At 39.3% G+C, this 22,614-nt stretch overlaps 1 protein-coding gene and 1 non-coding gene across 5 annotated transcripts in view; both read right to left on the minus strand.

Moving 5' to 3' along the window:
- The window catches only part of CTNNA2 (catenin alpha 2), a 1,254,514-nt gene that overhangs the window by 1,031,482 nt on the left and 200,418 nt on the right, over nt 1–22,614 (minus strand). The gene's annotated exons all lie outside the window — the stretch shown is intronic.
- TRNAP-UGG (transfer RNA proline (anticodon UGG)) lies at nt 3,235–3,310 on the minus strand. The gene has a single exon. It is a non-coding gene; the product is annotated as a tRNA-Pro (tRNA).

A 22,614-nucleotide genomic window follows, 5' to 3' on the forward strand; every position in this document is an offset into this window, starting at 1 on the left:
GAGCACAGGGTTGCCGGTTTGAGCATGGGATCATAAACACAACCACATGGTTGCTGGCTTGAGCCCCAATTTGCTGGCTTGAGCAAGGGGTCACTGACTCAGCTAGAGCTCCTTTGTCAAGGTACATATGAGAAAGCAATCAATGAACAAGTAAAGTGCTGCAACTATGAGTTGACGCTTCTCATTTCTCTCCCTTCCTGTCTGTCGCTGTCTCTCCCTCTATAAAACAAAAACAAAAGACACTAAGTCCATCAAAGCAGGTTGTCTTTGTTTTTTTTATGATAAATACAACTGTGAGGTCTCATTTATTGCTCTGAAGAAACATGTTAGGAGAACCTTGTGAATCACTTCTCAGAAATATCAAACAGAAGCTGTCAGGCTCAAAGGCAACCAGAGTTCCTACTGTCTTCCCACCAGCCCTGCAGAGTGACTCAAAAAACATAATCTCACTTGATGTGCACACATTTTCTGAATTCACAAAAAAACAAAAAATAGGCAATCTTTCCTGATAAAGCTCTACCCTCGGGGAAAAGGACTGGTCTAGTGACAGAGGCAACAGGTGCCCTTACTGAGCTTCAAGCCCCATTATAATTCAGTCTGTTTTCTCCTTTAACCTGAATGCCCACTCTTGACCTCATGTTTTCTGCTCCTGTTAATGTCTCTATTATCCTTCCAGTCACGCCCTCTGCCCTGCAAAGTGGCCACAACACATTTGATTTCATGACCTTAATTTCTCTTCATCCTTCCTTTCTTTAGTCCAACTCCACCACCCTCCCCTCCATCCTACTCCAAGTCTCCACTATCACTTCTGACCAGGAATACTGCAGTCACCTCAGTCATCTTCTAACCTTCATCCTACCTTTTGTCTCCGCCCTCTGTAAGCTATGCCCACTGCTGCTGAGCTTCAGCATGGTGCAGTAGTTACCCCGGCTCAAACACCTTCAATGGATGCCCACTGCCTAAAGGGAAAGTGCAAACTCCTTAGTCTATACTTATGATTTTTTTTTCTCTGTCCAGTTTATGTTTATTAGATCAATCTGCATAATGACTTAGATATTCCAAACACTGTGGGAAGACCTCGAACAGGTACAGATACCATTTTTTCAGAGTGTCAAGTATTTGTAATATACTATCCATAATCCCCATGCTTACCTTAAAAGACATGCATCTTAACCCCATTCTATTGACAGAACCAAATGAAGTTCAGAAAAAGTGCCTTTCCCAATGCCCCGGTTCCTGGTATAATACCTCTTATATACTCAATATTCTTTACGTAATTATTAAATAAGTAATTGTTTCCTCTTCTTCTTCGTCTCTTTTGTAAATAACCTTAAAGAAGATGATATTATAACTTATTTTTTGTTAAAATAAGAACAAAAAATTATTTGGTTAATTATTAGAACTCTTCCTGTGCAAAGTTCAAATATAAGAGCTGCCACCTTTCTGGGGTGAAAATCCTCTTGATTCAAGACATAGATGGCACTTCCCTAGCCTATCTGGTCATTAAAGGTCCTGTTCTAATGTATAAAAACCAGTGCAGAAAATATGATTCCCTCTACTTTTCAATTTTATTCCACTCTTAGCTGCCTGATTGAAATGAAAATCCTCAGACCAAACATTTAAAATTGTAATAGGTCAAAAATATCAAAGACTTTCTCCCAATCTCCACTCAGTTTGAAAAAGAAAAAAGATCATTTTGTACAATGTTAAGTAGCATATTATTACCTCATGCCAGGAAGCCTCCAATGATTTCTAAACCTGTTCTGTCACTCTTAGAAACAAGAAGACATGATCTTAAGCAAAAGTCTTCATATGTAAAGGACATTTTGATCAAGGTGAATTTCACAAATATTATTTTAGAAAAGCTACCACTGAAATTATCCTTCTAATACCTATATATTTAAAATTGCAATTAATGATATAGTTTGAATTTAATATAGTACAAAAATATATAGTATATATAAATTTATAAAAAGTATATACATTTAAACAGAATTTTATATTTTGATAGAATATATAATTTTATGAACTTGTTTGCCTCTTAAAGAATTTTATATTCTTTGCTTTTTAAAAAATATCTTTTGAATATTTATAGAAGATGAAAAGTTTTAAGACATTTAAAACTCAGGTTTCAAGGTGTGAAATCTGAGTCAGAATACGGATCTTATAAAACATTAAAGGAGAAATCAAATGGCATAAAAACAAAGTTCTCACTGGACATGAAAGAAAGAGAAGAATGAATAGAAATCAGATGAAGAGGAAAATAATCACACAGAAGTCCCTACTTCCCTATGGGGTGTGATTAATCAACACATTAATCAAGCAGGTAGAGTCCATCATAGGAAATGGATATTACAGCTCCAGGAAGAGCAATGCAAGCTACCGGGACAAGTGTGAACGAATAATGAAATAAGTAGAATAGTTTATATAAACACACATTTAGATAGAGAATGGCATAATATAGCTAACTCCCTATAGTCAGTCACCTGATACTAACAACAATCAGTAGGCATTATTGCAACACCTGGACAGGACACTTTGATTTTTTTTAAATGTTACATTACTAGAAAATCACACACCAGAGAAATGTCCATAATATACTTGCAAACTGTGAGATCAAGGCAGACCTGGTAATACGATTTCTTGAGATTTAATATAAAATCTTCCTTTCACTCCATTTTTCTGTTTTGAGGAACCACATAAGATACTCAAGTAAAGTCAGACATAGGTAGACTGACTAGGCTTGAGACTCGGCATGTAGTGGAAGCTTTCAAATACTTGTTGACTGCTAACTGACATACTGAACTCTCAGGTGGTTTGTGAAAGAACTGTATTTAGAGGAGATATTCAGGGGCAGGGGCAGGGTCTATATAGATCAATGTCATTGGAACAATGTGAGAAGCTGTCCTCAGGGCCCAGTCAAGTTGAAAACTCTCTTTACAAGTCAATTTTTTAATATATATATTTTTCTGAAGTTGGAAACGGGGAGGCAATCAGACAGACTCCCACATGCACCTGCCCGACTGGGATCCACCCGGCATGCCCACCAGGGGGCGATGCTCTGCCCAGCTGGGGCATTGCTCTGTTGCAACCAGAGCCATTCTAGCGCCTGAGGCAGAGGCCATGGAGCCATCCTCAGTGCCCGGGCCATCTTTGCTCCAATGGAGCCTTGGCTGCGGGAGGGGAAGAGAGAGACAGAGAGGAAGGAGAGGGGGAGGGGTGGAGAAGCAGATGTGCCCTGGCTGGGAATTGAACCCAGGACTCCTGTACGCCAGGACAACGCTCTACCACTGAGCCAACCGGCCAGGGCCTACAAGTCAATTTTGACAAGTCAAAAGGAGTTGGATGTAATACATCTATCCCCATGACTTCAGTGGATGTAATCGAATGGGTTTGGTGTGGAAGAGGACAGTGTGGAAGCACCATACAGATACAGAAGTATATGGACAGAGTACATCCTTCTTAAGAGAGTGCTAAAGGAAAAGAATGAATTTAAGTGTTGTGGTTAAGCCTACTAATTGATAAAGACACTGCCAAGAATGTGAATGCAGAGTCACAGGAATCCCTCTGGGCATCAACAGAGGCCGCTCCAGTTAAAGCAACAAAGCATACCAACACAGGTGGTACAGAGCAGGACTGAGGAACTGACCAGAATTGCATCTCTCCAGATGTCTTCCACTTTCTCCACAAGGTGAGCTGAGAGGCAACTGGCAGACACAGCCCTGCAGATATATATTAACACACACAGACATACCCACACATCTGACCTTTCAGGATGTGTAATTGCACTAAGTGGATACTACTAATCTACATACGTGGATTATGCCTCTCCGTTCCTCCTTTGCAGAGTCCCAGTTGGTGGTCTGCACAAAGACAGGGTGCAAGTGGGACTGAATCCATCTTGGCTTCCTTGCACGGAGCCAGTAACTACGGCCAGTCACCCTGGCACAGTTTATCAGAGCAAGGAAAAAAGAGCGCCTTTCTTAGTGGTGTTCCCGGGGGGCCCTTCATGTGATTCATAAACATGCCCCACATGTGCTAATAATGGTGGCTCTGATCCTTCTTGCATTTTATTAGTTCAAATAAAGGAATGCCTCCAAGGTCATATGTTAAATGTATATTTGTACCAAGCCGCCATTGACTGACAGGCTCCGTGAAGCCCCAGAATTCTACCAAGTGTATATCAATTTTCTATTAATTATAAACTTAATTATAAATGTGACCTAAAACTTATTACTTATGAATTTAAAAATGAATCATATATGTAAATGTATGATGGGATTCTTATTAGTTATGCATATATTCATTCATTCACTGGAATATAAATTATCAATAATGTTAAAAGCTTTAATCATTGATTCTTTTTCTGTGTCACCAGAATATGAAAGATTTTACTTCGAAGTCCTTAAAATTTTTTGCTAATACATAAAAGTACATTTTAAATTAAAAACTTAGCACACATTCAAATTAGTGCAAAAATTCAATTCAAAATTGCTCTATGTTAATAATGCTGAAGAAAAAGAATAAAAAATTAACATAACACAGCAGGACTGGCAGATATACCTAATCTGTAGGCAAAAGATTTTTAAAAACCTGAAAGAATTGTTTGATTTAAAATTCTAACAGTAAAAAAGCAAAGGAAATACCAACCCTAGCATTCCCATTAAATTTCTCTCTATTCTGTGGCAACCCAAAGCAAATGAATGGGTATGAGAAGGAAGATTTCAATTTTCAAAGCTGAATGATAAGACAAAAATCAGAAATGTTAATGCATAAGAGGAAATTAAATGGCCCATATCATTAACTGATTATAATCACCTTATTTCAAAGTTTAAAACAATGCATAATTTCTGATACTCTTTTAAGCTACAGATATCAAGTAATAGTTTTTTGAACCACCCCTTGTCTGTGTTTTCAACCAGATGTTTAATTCCTGGGTAAGCAATGACGTGCAGATTAGAACTCACCCACCTGTCAAATGTAGCAGAAAACAGCCTCTCTGCTAAGTTGGAGAAAGATGAATTGTCCCCATAGAGCAATGACAATCTCTTAAGATTTCTCCTCAATGTTGAGAAGCTAGATGTCTGAACACAGCTGTTCTTAATCTGTTTTCCCTGATTTTATTTCAACAATGCTTCCTCTGAATGGAGTGTTTTCTTCAAAGGTAACCACCTGACTAGTGCTGCCTGCCCACTGACCTCTGAATTGTGTGCATGTGTGTGTACCTGTGTGTGTGTGTGTGTTTGCATGCATGTACACGGGTTTGGGGAAGAGACAGAGGACTCCATTTCTTTAGGATTCTCCAGTTAACATCACAACTGAGCTCATAATAGACTCAGAAGCAGAGGTAACAAGGGTCCACAATGGATACTGCTGCTTTCTTCTAGCCCCATTTGCAAATGGGACACCACTCATTTTAGACAAGTGCTACACTGTGAAAGGGGCTACCTATGAATGTGATTAAATAACTAACTTACAGAACTCCAGAAATAGTCCGAGATAACAAAACTGTTGTAGGTAATAGTGCTTTTCCAGAAAGGCAAGACAGGAAAAGATTCAAGAAAGCAAATTAACTGATTCAAGTTAAGAAATTCTGAGATACTTACAATCCTTTATAATTGCTCTCCACTGCCCTGCATAATAAATTTGATATCCTGTAAGGTAAACTACAGGAATCATCCTGCTCTGCCTCCACTGTAACCTTTCCTCACTCATCTCACTTCTCATCCTCTACAGAGGGGTCAGAAAATATTTTGTAAAGACCAGAGAGTAAGTATTTTCAGCTCTCTAGACTATATTGTCTTTCACAGGCAACTATTCAGTGCTGCTCTTAGAGCATGAATGCAGTCATAGACAATACGTTAAAGCAAAGAGTATGGCCATGTTCCAATAAAACCGTACTGATGGGCACTGAAATTTCCATTTCACATGCCATGGAATACTGTTGCACCTTCTAATTTTTTTTAACCATTTAAAAATGTCAAAACAAGGCCAACATACAAAAACAGATGGTGGTCTGCATTTGGACCACAGCCATGCTTTGCCCATCTGGTCACTTCCACAGTCTCTAGTTCCTGCTGACAATAGTCTGTGATTTCACAGAATAAAATCGTTTGAGTCCTCCACACGTGCTTTTTTCTGTCCTTCTCTTGCAATATTCTCTCCATATCTTTCTTTGACAAAATAATTTCTTATCACCTTTCAGCTTTTAATTTCTCTGTGATGCCATTTCTCGGGTTTGTACATGATGCCTTTTTCAATGCCCTATGACACACTAGTTTTACATCACAGGACTAGTGACATTGTACTAGTTGCTCATTGTACTAGTGACATTAGTCCTAGATGCAGTACAGCCCAGCCTGAATTTTTGTCAGTGAATCTCCTATGCCAAGGCACTAAGTCGGTACTCAGTAACACTAATAAAAAAGTGGGTAAAGGTAGGTCTGAAGAACATTAGGATCACATGTTGACCAGGTTAGACTAGCCATTGGGGTGTCAGAGGGCTTTCTGCAAAGACAAGTTTGGCTGAACAAATGGCTATTCAGATGCAGCAGTACAGCACAGTGATTAGGAGAACAGGTACTGATATAAAATCTGCCGGAGCCCTGGGTCCACCACACACTATTTCTGTGACCCAGGGCAATCGCCCAAAGTGTTCCACCACAATTTTCTCATGTGGGGAATGCATTTCCTAAGAACTAAATGTGCTCACACTAGTGGAACATGGTGCTTGACACCAACAAGCTATCAATAAAATAGCTATCATTAGTAATGATATTGGCCAGAAAGAAATCTAACCTCATGGACTCTAAATACTGAAAGTGAGCACCTGTAGTTTGTTTTTCATCAATAAATGTATTGACTCACTGCATAAAAAAATGTGTGACAGGCAGGACCAATCAGATTAGGAAAACTGAAACAAAGGAAACAGGTTAATCCTCAGTGCTAGAGTCTACAGATACAGAGAAACACTAGAATTATATACATATGAGAGAGAAAGAGAGATTTCTCCTATGGTACCAAAATATTCTAAGGGTTTGTCTGAAGACACAGGACTGGTGATTCAGGAGGTCAGCTTACCTAAAGCGGTCAGGAGGAGGCCACCTTCTCCATATCACAACCTAAACCTTCCTCCACCACCACTGTGCCCTCAACACCTCAGGAGGTGGCAACAGACAAGAGACGTGACAAAACAGGGTGCTTTTTGTTCTTTAAAGAATAGTTTTTTGTTTGTTTGTTTGTTTTCCTGAAGCTGGAAATGGGGAGAGACAGTCAGACAGACTCCCGCATGCGCCCGACCGGGATCCACCCGGCACGCCCACCAGGGGCGACGCTCTGCCCACCAGGGGGCGATGCTCTGCCCCTCCGGGGAATCGCTCTGTTGCGACCAGAGTCACTCTAGCACCTGGGGCAGAGGCCAAGGAGCCATCCCCAGCGCCCGGGCCATCTTTGCTCCAGTGGAGCCTCGGCTGCAGGAGGGGAAGAGAGAGACAAAGAGGAAGGAGAGGAGGAGGGGTGGAGAAGCAGATAGGCGCTTCTCCTATGTGCCCTGGCCGGGAATCGAACCCGGGTCCTCCGCACGCCAGGCCGACGCTCTACCACTGAGCCAACCGGCCAGGGCCAAGAATAGTTTTTATTATTAAGAATAAAGATTCCCCCCATATGTCTAAAGATACAAAGATATTACTCATAATCATTAGATATGCCAATAACTTGAATAAAATCCCAAATAACCACATAATAAATGAAATAATTTGGGTTCCATTGTTTTTGTTGTTTTGCTTGTGCTGTGTGCAGCTGCTGCTAATATATAGTTGGTGATGTAATCCTCTCCTTCAATCAAAATTATGTAGTAAATGATTTCATAACCAATCAAAATACAACTATTTTATTATTCATTGTTAATATTTTTGGAATATTACTTTTATTTTTGCTTTTGGTACTAGAAATATCCTCCTCCTGGAACATCTATAAAGTGCTTCCTGGAACGAATATGAATGAGTCTTTTGTACCTGCCTCAGATAAAGGAACATGGGGACTATTTGTACCAGTGCAGGTAGAGTGCAGAGTGCATTCCTAGCAGCTGTGGCTGATGCAATGCTGTGAGAATACTCCAGCAAGGTTAAACCCTCCTAGGCACACCCAGAAGGGAGCTCGCCCGCTGTAGGTTAGTGACTTAGTGCCAACCAGGCAGCTCTCCCTGACTTGTTATCCATTGGCTTTGAAGGATATGCTGTAACACCCTATAGGCTGAACCTGTGTATATAAGCTAGTTTACTTCCTGATAAGTCAGTTCTGCATCACTGAACCTGGTCCCCAGAGTCGGGTCTCTGGTTCTCCTTCGTCCTCACCCTTGGCAGGACTTGTCCAAAACTGGCGCCTGAACAGGGACCCAACCGGCATCCAAGGGGCGGGTGAGTGACCCTCTGCAATGGGAAACCTTCTCCCCCACTCCCGAGCCCCGCAAGCTCGAGCCCTCCATGCCCTGTTGCAGAGTAGGCAAGTTAAAGTTAATGAAAAGGATCTTTGTACCTATTGGGAAATCCTTTCAGGTTTCAACCCTTGGCTCTGAAACGCGCCTCTTTGGGACCCTGATACTTGGGTCTAAGCTTTCCGGTGCATCTGGCTGAAGTATATAAGGGACGGGTCTTCCCTCTCGGCTTCATTCCTGCCCTGTCAGTGATAAATGCCTGCTTGACCGATGCTCCTGCTGGGGACCCTCCGCAGGTCCCTAAGGTCCTACAGGCTACTCCTCTTTCAGAGGAACCCCTACCTCCCTATTCACCTCCCCCTGTAGAGGAAGAAAAGGGCTGGGCCACCAAGTATGATGGACTTATGGCTGAGCATGCAGAAACAAAACTAGATACATTGGAAACCGCACCATCAGCTCCGCCGCTAGAAGAGACGGAAGTTGCTACTTCCCCATTCCCTGCTGGGGATCAATGCCCCACCCCAGCCTCTCAGATGCCATTTTCTACCCCTGCTTTAACTCTGACACGTGTTCCTGCTGCACCCCATGGGCCAGCCTATACGCCCCCATGTGTCTTTTTTCTTTTCCCCCCTCATTTGTCTGTCTTGTCTATTTTTCTGTATCTCTCGCTCTCTCTCTCTTCCCAGCCCCTGTCTCTGAAATGACGCTGGAAGGACCCAGCCACAGCACAGTAGTGGGGATCACACCCTCTTCTAACACAAGGGAGAGGTTATGTTTGTGTTTTTCAGTCAATTTGGATCCCAGGAACCCCCCAACCTGCTTGACAGAGTTTCTTGGGCACCCACTAAGTGGTTCAGTCTTCACCCGTCCAAAGCCACAGCCCTGGCCTTCTCCACACTGACTACACCTGAGGGAAAGACGTCCTTAGCACTCCAGAAGAAAACCTCACGGCTGGCATGTGCACCCCATCACCTGGGGGGATATGGAGACTTTGGCAGGGCAGGCCCAGAGAATGGCCCCTAATGGGCCCCCGTTCCCTGGTGCTTTGTTCTTGCTTATGTGTACTATAGTGACCGCTGACTCCAAGACGCAGGAAGACTCCCATGTCTGGGCTGCTTTTCCCCACCCTGGCATTATCTTGCCCATAGAGACAACAATAGCAAGCTGTCATTCATCAAGTCCAATTGGCCCTAATTAAAAGAGAAGGGGGAAATGTAGGTAGAGCACAGAGTGCATTCCTAGCAGCTGTGGCTGATGCAATGCTGTGAGAATACTCCAGCAAGGTTAAACCCCTCATAGGCACACCCAGGAGGGAGCTTGCCCGCTGTAAGGAGGTGACTCAGCGCCAATCAGGCGCTCCCTGATCTTTTCAGCATTGGTTTTGAAGAACACGCTGTAACACCCTATAGGCTGAACCTGTGTATATAAGCTAGCTTGCTTCCTGAATAAAGCAGATCTGTGTCACTGAAACTGGTCCCCGGAGTTAGGTCTCTGCGTCTCCATAGTCCTCACCCCCAGCAGGCCTTGTCCACATACCAGGACTTTAGTATTTTCTTCTTCCAACTTGAAATTCACTGGTAGTGTGAAATTTGAGTGTATTAACAGAGCTGCCATGCAGAAAACAGGCACAGAAGGAGAACCAAAGGCAATCTCACATGTCCTGACAACAGCATCTTCATTTACCTGAGGGTCAAGGGTCAGCTGCATGGAGAGTACAAATGAGAATATAGTTCCTACACTCAACAATTTTCCAGGCATTATTCCCCTTCTGGGACATCCTACTCCTCCCCACATGAAAAACACTTTTTTTTGCAATTTTATTTTTCAATTACACTTTATATTCAACTAGAAAGCCCGGCAGTCATACAAAATGACCGCTGTTCTAGATATTATAAATTGTAATTAAAATGATTTGTGCAAAGGTGTCTGCTAATTCAAACTGAATTACCCAGGGCAGGTGGCGAGGACGCCCCTATGCTTAGTGCCCCATGGGGTTTCCCCCTTCTACTTGCTTAATTGCTTAAAGTAGAGTGCAATGAAGGAAACCACTGGTAGTACATTTCTTAAGAGCCACCGCTAGCTCAATAAATAAAGGTGATTTAAATAATAAAATGTTAATTCACATGTCAAAGATCTCTTTGTATACAACATTTCTTGTGTAGATCTTTCCATCATTTTTAAGCTCGGCGTTTCGGTCAGCATTACTCTGTCATTTTTTGCATTTCTCTCCTGCCTTTGTTCAAGGGACTCATTTTGTCGAGACAGGCTTTTTTGTCTTGCATCTGAGGCAAGCCTTGTTTCTCTATGCTCATCAGTCTCATTTTGCCGAGAAAGACACATTTGCTCTGTGACTGAAGCAAGCCTTGTCTTTCTCTGCTCAGTGGTTTCTTTTTGTCGAGAAAGCCGTTTTTGTGCAGCTTTAGCTCCTTTTCTCTCCTCTTCAGTGCTGTATTTTCTAGGAGGCATTCTTAAAAGAAATTACGTTAAGGCGTAATTTTTATGTAAAACAGATGATTGCCAATGCAAAGAAATGTTCACCTTCCTCCTGACCCGCTCAATTTGCATTCAGCCGTGGCAACTTCACCCCATTGGCTAGTACAGTTACGCAAGCAACCAATAAGCTATCGGCAACAAACAGACACTTAAGCCGCATATAATAAAGATATTATTTTGTATTCATTTCGGGTGTACAGCATAGTGGTTAGCTAATCATATACTTTACAAAGTGTTCTCACTGATATTCCCAGTATAGTAAGTTCCTGAGTTTCAAACATGTGACTTACATACAACCCATACTTATGAATGAAGCACCATGAGGGCTACGGTAATCAACTGCAGTTGGACACTAGGGAAAATGAGATCACAGAGTTACTCAACTCTCGAGGCAAATAACTAACCAATAAAGATTTGATGGAATTAGAGCTACAGATGATAGCATTTAGGAAAGAAAACAGAGACCTAGAAACTCCAGAACCAGAAAAGATTTCTACAAAAGAGTTAGCTGATGCTTTTTGTCTCATTAAATCAGAAATGGGCCCTGGCCGGTTGGCTCAGCGGTAGAGCATCGGCCTAGCGTGCGGAGGACCCGGGTTCGATTCCCGGCCAGGGCACATAGGAGAAGCGCCCATTTGCTTCTCCACCCCTCTGCCGCGCTTTCCTCTCTGTCTCTCTCTTCCCCTCCCGCAGCCAAGGCTCCATTGGAGCAAAGATGGCCCGGGCGCTGGGCATGGCTCTGTGGCCTCTGCCTCAGGCGCTAGAGTGGCTCTGGTCGCAATATGGCGACGCCCAGGATGGGCAGAGCATCGCCCCCTGGGGGGCAGAGCACCGCCCCTGGTGGGCGTGCCGGGTGGATCCCGGTCGGGCGCATGCGGGAGTCTGTCTGACTGTCTCTCCCTGTTTCCAGCTTCAGAAAAATGAAAAAAAAAAAAAAGAATAAATCAGAAATGGCAAAGTTAGAGGAGCAAGATCCTGACACAGAGAGGTTCACCAAGGTTTACTGTACAGTTACTGCAGGCCTGAGATGCTACAGGGCCATTTATGAGGAGAAAAAGAAAAGCTCTGTACAAACCTCCCTTGATGCCTATGTCAAGACACTGCAACAGCAGAATCAAACCCTGACTCTAACACCAGTCCCAGCCCCTCTAACAAGTCCGTAATCTACTGTAGCATCTAAAATCGTTTAAGCTTATATTTGAAAATGTTTAGGTTTATATACACAGAAAGGTAAAAATAAATATTATGTTAAGACAAATATCTAAGTTGCATTTAATAAGTAAATGTACCTGTTCCAACTTACATACAAATTCAACTTATAAAGAGACAGAACCTGTCCCATTAGTAATCTAGGACTGCCCCTACCCACCTGGCACCACACAGTTATCACAATTCATACTATATTCCCTATGCTGTACCTTACATCACCGTGACTACTCTGTAACTACCAATGTGTGCTGCTTAATCCCTTTACGTTTTTCACCCAGTCTCCCAATCCTCTTCTCCTCTGGCAAACATCAGCCTATTCGCTGTGTCTATGAGTCAGACACAGGGCACTTTGGATTAAAGGTGTCCTTAATATTTTACCATATTTTCCAGAACTTGCCAACTTTTACATGCACTTTCAACACATTTGCACACATACACACATGCACATACCTTGCTTTTGGGGACCTTGCTCTTTGCTTCCTATTCTCTACCTCATTCCCATGAATGATGTTGGGAGATAATTACCCTTACTTTATTTTTCCAGAGAGTGTCAGCCTACAGCGGCGGCACAGACATCCCCTTATCACTGAAAAGGATGTTTCAGGTGTGATCATTGAAAAATTCACTCTTACCAAATGAAAATACTACATCTTGTAGTTCCCACTCTTTGTCACTATTTATATTTTCAACACAAATGAAACTCCCAAATGGAAACATACAGTGAAATAATTTAGATGACTAAAGTTTTATTTCTTCATCTTTACAATTTCGATAGTTCCAGTTCACTGTTTAAATGCAAGACTAGTTACTACCACAGTTTCTGGAGATAAGAACTGCATCTTAAATGAACTCGAATAATTCTAAGCAGTTAAGAACTTTAATTCTTGAACACATAGTCTGTAAATCAACTATGTAATTGGAAATTATTCAAATTAACTTCTATATGAAATATAATGCCCAAAATATAAAATATACTAGTTTGCAGTTCACATATGTGTCATAATAACTCAACAGTAACCACACCAAAAATACATATTTCCTGAGGGATTTGTATTTCATTGCTATGACTGTTTAGAATTAACATGATCATAATAAAAAGCAGATGAATTTTGTATGATTTTATCATTGTTTTTAAATCATCTGGATGACATTCCTTTATTGGCAGCACCTGGGATGGGCCACTCGACCCACCGTCCTCTTGGTACACCACTGAACCTAAAAAAACCCTGTTTGGTGACTCTCAACTGAAATACCAAGAGAAAGCACTATATAACCTATAAATTACTGTAACAGTGCAAAGTATATATATCATTTGGTCCAACAGTGTTCTCTGGAAAATTGGAAGGGCTTACTTTAGAAACCAAAGGAATGGTGGAATGGTTCGCTATTGACAAAGTTACAGATGCTTTCAAGGAAGGGATGTGCTTGAGAATAAGGACATGCCTGGCACTCTTGCTTGTGTACCAGAAAAGAGATGCCAACCAAAAAGCCAAGCAAGGTGGTCAGCAATGTGATCAAACACATATCACACACCTGGAGATTATCCTAGTATTCTCTATCCAACACATTTGAAAAGGCAATACAAAGGTGTCATTTCTGGTTATAAATGCTTGATATTCGGAAATGCAAGGAACTGAACTTCAGTGGTTGTGTTGACAGAGTGTCCGAACTGCAGGCAGAGTTTCCAGAAGAAAATGTGGGAGTACAATACACAAGAAATGGAGACGCACCACAGATTCTGTTTATAATATATGGAAGTTTAAAGTAGCAGTGATTGACTTCGGGATGGAACTTTACAAAGTCTGTCAGGAATGACATTGCTTAACTATGGCAAGACTATTTTCACACTCCAATTAAACTAACACCTTGGTGAGTCTAGATTTTTTAAATTAGATTTCAGATGGAATTCGCTAAATTTTATTTAAATTGTTAAGGCTCATACTGATGTATTCCTCTGCTCTAAAAAATGACTAAGAATTCACTCACTGGCTCTGTAATCTTGGGCCAACCAGTTCTCCCGGCCACAAATTTCCTCATTTGTAAAATAAGGATTTAGACTTGACCATCTCTGACCCTCCAACTCTATAATTTTTAGGTCTACAATCTCATACACTAACTGGCTTAGAAGAGATAGCAATTAACATCTCTTGAGTGCTTGTTTTACTGCAGCGAAACCTGAGCTCTATTGAAATGTGCTTTTCTTACTTCAAAGACCAGATTGACTTGCCAAAATTAAATTATATAATAAATGTCTTCCTACAAAAGGTGATGCTAAGGATATAAGTTTGCTTAAGGATTACCTTAAATTATTTAGGTTAACAGTTACATACACTGAAATGTGGTCAAGGTGACAATTCAACTCTAACCCCAAGTACTTGTAAACAAGCGTGAATAAATCCACAACCTTCAAAATATAACAAAATTGAACTCAGAATTTATTAAAATTCTAAATGTTTTCATGTGCTTTTTAAAAAGGCAATGTCTCCTTAAAAAAAAAAAAAAAGACAATGTAGAAAAGGAATTTTTTTTTCTTTTTGCCTAAATTACCAAAGAAGTAAAGCACAATTTAATATGCCCTGGAGATGCTACTAAATGCTGCTGCTTTAGGCTGATATAAAACGGGTAATTTTCCTTTTAACAACAGCAGATGCCTTGTGTTTTATTTCTTGAGTTTGCCATGAATCACTATTGCATTCACAGCAAAGTAAACGAAAATGTGTTCCTTTCTTAACTCCATGCCATTGTTTATTCTCTAGTTCTTAAAGGGAGAATGAGTTTTAAGAAAACCATATGTTGTCAACAGAATTTCCTATTAAAATTCTTTTTTGTTCTTTTTATTTTTAATGTGAAGACACGATAGAATGCAGAACAATGGCTTATTTAAATTTACACAGCAATAAAAAATCTTCCCCAAAAGTCCTCACATCTAGCATTCAAGAATCACCAGAAATGCTTTGAGGTGCATAATATAATACTTCTCCAACATCTTCTATTCTCGTGTAAAATCATTTCCCAATGTAAAAGACCATAAATAAGGCTTAAATAGGTTTTATAGAATACACAATTATTCTAAGAGTTGGATGAAAAAGAAAGTGCAATCTCTCACTCCTCCCCCTACCTCAGTTAAAAATAAATTCTTCTAAATCACAAGGCTGGAGATCTGCTGCTATGATAATGCTGGCCAGACAACCTATGCCAGAAAATTAAATGTTTTACTGTTTTCTTTCAGAATATATTTTTTCATTGGTGGATAGTTTCCACATTTATTCTTTCTAAACTTTATGTAGCATAAAACATTTTATGAATTTTTTTCCTGACTCACGACCACATAATGTCTTCCTGAAAACTGAACCTTTAAAAGTGCAACATTTCTAGGTTAGGGCAGGTGATTTGACAGCACTATTATAAAAACATGAAGTCTGTAGTGTCTGTGAGTTTGTGTGAGTGGGAAGAGGAGGTCCCATTTACATCTGTGAATAATGTTCACTAACATGTATTCTTATCAGACTATCAATATTGGTATGTGAAAACTCTATATGAATATGATAATATCTGAAAACTCCATTATCCTCAATTCTTCCTAATCCTTCATATAATATCATTGGAAAATATTCATAATCACAAACTTCAAGCAGGCGCTTTGGGATGCCCTTAAGTCCTACTCTCATTTATCCCCCAAATTACTTTGTTCATTCCCTCAATCCTGATTCCAACTCTCTATTCTCCAACTTCATTCTTAGTGAATAACTTTCTTGCATCTTGTTTAATATTTCTGAAAGAAACAGAAGTGATGAGTTAGTTAGAGCACCATGGCAAAGCACAGAAGTGATAAGAAGAGAACTTATACACCCCTCACTACCACCTTCACCCATCATTTGTCCCATACCTTACACTTAGGCTTTACTCCTATGGAAATGCCGCCCTGACAGAGCGGCATAGAATCCTATGTTTCAACCTAATGCTAACAAACAGCTCTGTTTCCTCAATTGATCCCAACCAATCTTGACTATTCAAGGACATTGTCCCAACAATTATATCACTCTCTCAGAATCGTCACATTTTTTTTTCTGTCTTCTGAATCAGCCCCATTGCAGAGAAATACACTATATTCACTAAGTCAGCAGCTTAGTTTTAAATTAATTAAAAATTAGACAAAATGATGAATAAATAAATATTCAACAAATCAAATGCAGCAAAATGCACAGAATCTAGGTGGAAGGGGTATGGACATTCAGCTGCTACATTCTTCCAACATTTCTGGATGTTGGATGATTTCAATAATAAAATATTATTTCTTTGCTTTTCCTTACACCTAAAAAGCATTGCCTAGATATTTTCACTTTAATTGTACTTTTTCACTGTAAAACATTTAGTCTGTATGTTTAAAATTAAGTCGTCTTATATAGCACACACATTTTTTTAATTGTCTGAAAAATTCTCATATAGAGCAAACCTTATTGGTCTATATAGTAGACTGCATGGGATAACCTCTATAGTACACACTAATAAAGTGGTGAAATAATGTATAACTAACAAGCTAATATAGAGATAATTGAGTAAAACTAATGAAATAATACAAAAGCAAGGAGAAAAAAGGAAAAACATAGAACAAATTGCTACCTTTACTACAGCCTAGACATGCTATAATTAGTTAACTTCAATTTATTGCTGATTCTACCATGGTGTGCATGTCGGCGCATGTGTGCACTGTTGTTGCTGTATATTTTAATTCTTCACCTACACAGATATTATTACAGTTTTACACAGTCACCATGCATTTGGATTTACCCACTTATTTATACTTAGCTCTGCATTATATTCTGTCTCTATGTTTCTACCCAAGATTGTTTTTCTTCTGCATGAGGAACACCCAAGTATTCCCCTCAGTGTGGAACTGTTGGTGATAAATTCTCAGTTTTTGATTATATGAAAATGTCTTTATTTCAACTTTACTTCTGAATAACATCTTGCTGGACAATAGTTTCTTTCAGTACTGTGATTTGTTAATTACATTAATTTTGGCTTTCACTGTTGTTAGCAGTTAGTTGTATCTTTTACCTTGATCTCTTAAAGCTAACATTTTTTCCTGAGTGTCCTGAAAAATTCCTCTATAACTTGATTGATGATGGTTTATATGCAGTTTTCTTGAAATGCATAGCACTTCTTGAATCTGTAGCTTCATGTCTTTAATCATTCTTGAAACATCCTTAACAATTATACATAGACGTTGTCTATTCATTCTCTCTTCTACTTTTGGTAAACTAGGTATATACATGTTACATGTTGTTTTACTATGCCCAGTCTCTTATATTTTTCCCTGTTTTTTTTTCCTTTTGTCTCTTTGTGTTTTATTCTTGATATCAGTTCTGACTTATCATTCAGTTTAGAAGTTCTTTCTTCAGGTTTGTGCAATCTACTGTTAATGCCATTCATTAAATTAATTTCAGTTATTGTAACTTTCTATTCAATTTTCATTTTATTCTTTTTAATCATTCCCTCCTCTCCTTATAATTCTTCATCTTATTATTTAATTTCCTAAACACATTAATATACAGTATTTTAACATCCTTCTCTGGTAAAACCAATATTTACATCTTTTGTGAAGTGCTTTTCAATATTTTTTTCTTTGTTGTTAGATGGATGATATTGGGCTTTTTCATGCCTTGTTTTTTATTTAATGTTAGAACCTATGTATTAACTCTAGAGTATATAAGATGTTATATATGATGATGTCTTCTTCCAGAGAATTAGAGCAGAATATTATGGTAGCAACAGATAACCCTAACCAGTAAAGAAACGAGCTGATTTGAAATTGAACTTTAGTTCTTGTAAAGTCTTATCCTCATGCTTCATCTATTCTTAAGTTCTAGATTTAAAATGTGGGGTGCCATGGCAGAGTATTCTTTCCAAAGTTGGTTTTAAATATTTATGTCCATTTCTCTTGATACAGGGAATGCTCCTGTGACATCAATATTGTAAGACAGAAATCCTAGCATGATATTTTTTAGTATAAATGACAAAAATAAATCATATTTTTGCATCTTTTTTTCCTTGGGATTCTAAATTTTTTTGAACTCGGCCATAATACTGTAAGAAACTAGGCAACTTGAAGATACTAAATGAACAGTAGATGTCTTCTGTTTGGGATGACATCTTCATATGAGGTTCCAGCTGACAGCCAACACCAACGTGTGTGTAGATAATCTACAGATGATCCCAGTCCAAAGACAACATATTACCTTGTCTTTTTTAAATTTAATATACAGGGGTGACACTGGTTAACATAATTATATAGATTTCAGGTGCCCAATTCTACAACACATCTCTGTACACCATTATCTTCCCACTTGAAACTTCAAACACTGTGAAACAGAGACTAGGCACAATGCTGTCACTTCATTAAATTCATGAACCACCGATTCTCTAAGTTTAATGAAATTATTGTTCCATAACACTATATTTGGGTTGATTTGTATGCAGCAATAATGACTGAAACAGGTACCTTTCAGAAGTTTTGTTCTGAAACTTCAACTTCTGTCCCATAGAGCAGTGAAACTGCTAAAAGCTCTTTTCAGCTCCTCATTGTTGCATTTATTGCCTTACAACTGGCAGACAGTAATACTTCTGGATTTCTTTTTTTTTTCTTCCAAATCTTATCCCTCTCAAGAGGTTGCGCACCGAGGACTTTTCTGATTCCTTTAATATTTTAGTTATTATTGGCTGGGAGAGTTCATTTTAAACAACTTAATTCTCTTTTTTGGGAGCATATGTCAACTCACCCCACTGGATTTATCATTTAAATCATCACACAACACACACACATATTTTTAATTTCCAGACTGCCTCTTTGGGTCATTTTTAATTGCATTGTTTTTAATATATTTTTCATTGCTAACATATTAAAGCCTCTCTTAATTCTGAAAATAATGAAGAAAATTATGCTCTATATTTATGTCTGATTATTCCACATCTATTGCTCTACTGAATGCGATTCTCCTGTATTCTTCTTCTATTTGTTTTACTGGCTCTTGCTTATGGCTTATATTGATATTTATTTATTTATTTATCTTGCCTTAAACACAGTATTGCTTGAAGCATAGCTTAAAATAAGTTGGAAATCATTTACACCTGATATAAAGATTCATTATTCCAGAAAATCTGTTTCCACCAATTGCTTAGTTCACTATTATCCTTATCCTATGTTAGGCACTACCTTATATTACATGTTTTTATCTGGAGTTTGATCACACTCTAGATAGCATGAATTGTGACTGTCAAACTTGTTGAAGGTCTACTCAAGTTTTCAAAGGAAGCATTTTGTCTCTCAGGCCCAATTTAAAAAAGACAAGAGGCTTTCATTCTTTGTGGATTGAGTTTATTAATAGTTTGCTGTGTCTCATAGTATTCCCACTCTATAAGGGAAGTCCCCCATTCACCTCCCTATCTCTAGCACAACATAGACTTTATTCACGTCTATTCTGGGCTCTGCATCCTTCCACAGAAAACTGAATCAGGCCTTTCCAGGTAACTTATGGGTGAAATTCAGTTTGGGCACATGTTTTATAAGCTTTCTATTTCCTCTTTTTTCAGTATCTTGGGAATTGTTAGTTTACTCAGGTCACAATACATTCAAAGAATGCTTTTATAATTTCTGTAGCTTTTTAGTAATTTTCACTAAAAGAGTCACTCTTACCCAGCCTACCTTGCACAATCTTTCAATATGGTAACCAAGAATCCCGATTTATATGTGTTTTTCATGTGATGTACCCAGTTAAAAAATGCATTCTGGAGCACACAAGACAAAATAATTCAGTCCTGAGGGGTACAACTCTATGCCCTCTGGCCAGCTCAAGTACTAAGAAAAAATTATCTGGAAGTGCATAAAAAGTGGACCCAAATCACCTTTTAAAGCTTTCTTGCTGCCACTTACTAATATAACAATATCTAAAATGTTTTGGTTCTTAAAATAAATTCTTTTTTACATTTATGAGCATTGGAGGGCTACTGTACCTCTAAGAATTTAGAAATGATGGGCACAAGATGATTTTTGGAAAGTTAAATAGAAATTTAACACAAAATCTTAAGTAAGCCAGGGATATCACATTCTCCCAAAAGACGTCCTTATATTTCTTTCACCTGACTCTGATTTCATGCTTACCAAGCAAACTCCTGATTCCCACATAATCCTATCTGTGAGCAGAGAATAGTTGATCATGCTGACAGGACTATTTTGAGTTGGGTTATAGTGATTTCTCTCAGCAAATCAATCAAGTGATGTCCGACTGACCATGGTTTTACTTCCCTCATAGCTTAACTAAAGACTGACCTAAACTGATTATGCCCACAGAAACATTTCCACAGATTTAAATGTTCCATTTCTCACTAGGAACTAATGGAGTAGCATTTTAGGTGTTTCTCTAGTTCCCTCCTGAATTTTAATTATTTCTCAGTCATCTCTAGGCATTAACCAGATCAGTATTTTTCAAATCAGACCATCCAGTCATCGGGAACACGCACTGCAGTACCAGCATAAGTGAAAAGCCTGAAGAATAATACAGGACAGCCTCCTGCAACAATATTTAACAGAAACATTTCAGGAATTGACAATTTTTTTTTTTAATTTAAAGAAACACAAACAAGAGGCAGAAAAATCCCAATAGAGATCAGGGGAACTACCAGCTTTTAGGATATACCCTTCAAGGTTCCAACACCCTAAAGGGGTCTCATAGGATGCCATCTGGGTCCTGCTTTAATAGTGGAAAGGAAGGTCATTGAGCTAAAGCCTGCCAGGCTTACATGCCTCTGCTGTGAGGAAAAATAGACACTGGAAGGTAGGCTTCCCCCTTGCTCCTCTAAGGGAGGGTTCAGTCTCTTCCAGCCACCTATGACCTAATCTTGCCCAGAATATTGGGGTTTGCCACTGAAGGCTAAAGGTGCCCAGGGCCGTCGGCCCCATCAACGACACTGTGGACGAGCCTAGGGTATTTCTTCCAAGAAGCAGGTAAACTGATCTCATTTGCACAAGGGCCATTTAACTATGTCTTGCCTGAAGAGTCAGGTTTTTTATTCTTCCCTCAAAGATCTCTGTTGTGGGTGTTGATAGTCCTATTTTCTGCTGCTTTGCTTAATATATAGTGTTTCCTTTATTCCTCCTACCTCAATGCCCCACTCATATTTCAGGCTGGGACCTACTCCTAATTTAGAGCTCTCTTTCCCCCTTTTGCCAACTTGTATTATGAATTTACCTTTGCCACCCAGCTTAGTGTATCCCAAGGTTCTCTTTACCATGCCACAGTCGCAGAGCTCCAGGGAAAAGCAACCTGGTCTCATCTCTCCAGGCAGCGGAGAACAGAAGCTCCATCTCCACACATGCTGCAGATGGCTTTTCCAGTCTACTTGAATCATTACCAGCTAGAAGCAGTGGTCATTGGGACTTGGACGTGAGCTGCAAAGTATAGAATTGTGACAACAATTCCAGGGCCATGAGGATTTTTCCTGGATGTGGACTTTTCCTGGACTCCTACTCCTTGTGACAGCTCCTAACAGACTGAACTGGGGTTGGGTTGCATTTGCAGGGATTTGGAATGGTGTTGGTGCCAACTTGGACTTGGTGAACATGTTAAGGGCACTACTCTTTTATGGATTCTTGCTGTATTGGCCAAGAGTTTGCTTAAAGGCTTTAATCACTGTAAAAAAAAAAATAGAAGACTGGATAAAGAAGATGTGGCACATATGCACTATGGCATACTACTCAGCCATAAGAAATGATGACATCGGATCATTTACAACAAAATGGTGGGATCTTGATAACATTATACAGAGTGAAATAAGTAAATCAGAAGAAAACAAGAACTGCATAATTCCATACATTGGTGGGACATGAAAACGAGACTAAGAGACATGGACAAGAGTGTGGTGGTTAGGGGGGGGAGGGAAAGGGGGGGAGGGGCACAAAGAAAACTAGATAGAAGGTGATGGAGGACAATCTGACTTGAGTGATGGGTATGCAACATAATTGAATGACAAGAAAACCTGGACATGTTTTCTTTGAATATATGTACCCTGATTTATTGATGTCACCCCATTAAAATTAATAAAAAATTTATTTATAAAAAATAAAGAAGCACACATATATTTCACAAAATTTACATTCATCTTAAAACTAAAATCAAGATTTTTGAAAAATCTGCCCCTTGCTGCCAACCACATGTGACTTAATCACCAGAATCCCAAGGCTACTTCAGGCAAAGCTGGCGATCATGACCATCAGATACCCCTCCCATTCTCATGTCTTGGACTGTTTGGTTAGATATTTTTAAATGACTACTCATCTTTACTTCTCTTTTCCATTCTGTTGATCAATCCATTTATAATACTGAAAAATTCTATGTTTGCGGTCATTGTAGAATTATTTTTTTGTTATTATTGGTTTCTCAGGGTACATAGATTTCCCAGCTCAATCAGTGAATTAGAAGTAGAGC

The sequence above is a fragment of the Saccopteryx bilineata genome, chromosome 3 (assembly GCF_036850765.1).
Source record: "Saccopteryx bilineata isolate mSacBil1 chromosome 3, mSacBil1_pri_phased_curated, whole genome shotgun sequence".
Lineage (NCBI taxonomy): Eukaryota > Metazoa > Chordata > Mammalia > Chiroptera > Emballonuridae > Saccopteryx > Saccopteryx bilineata.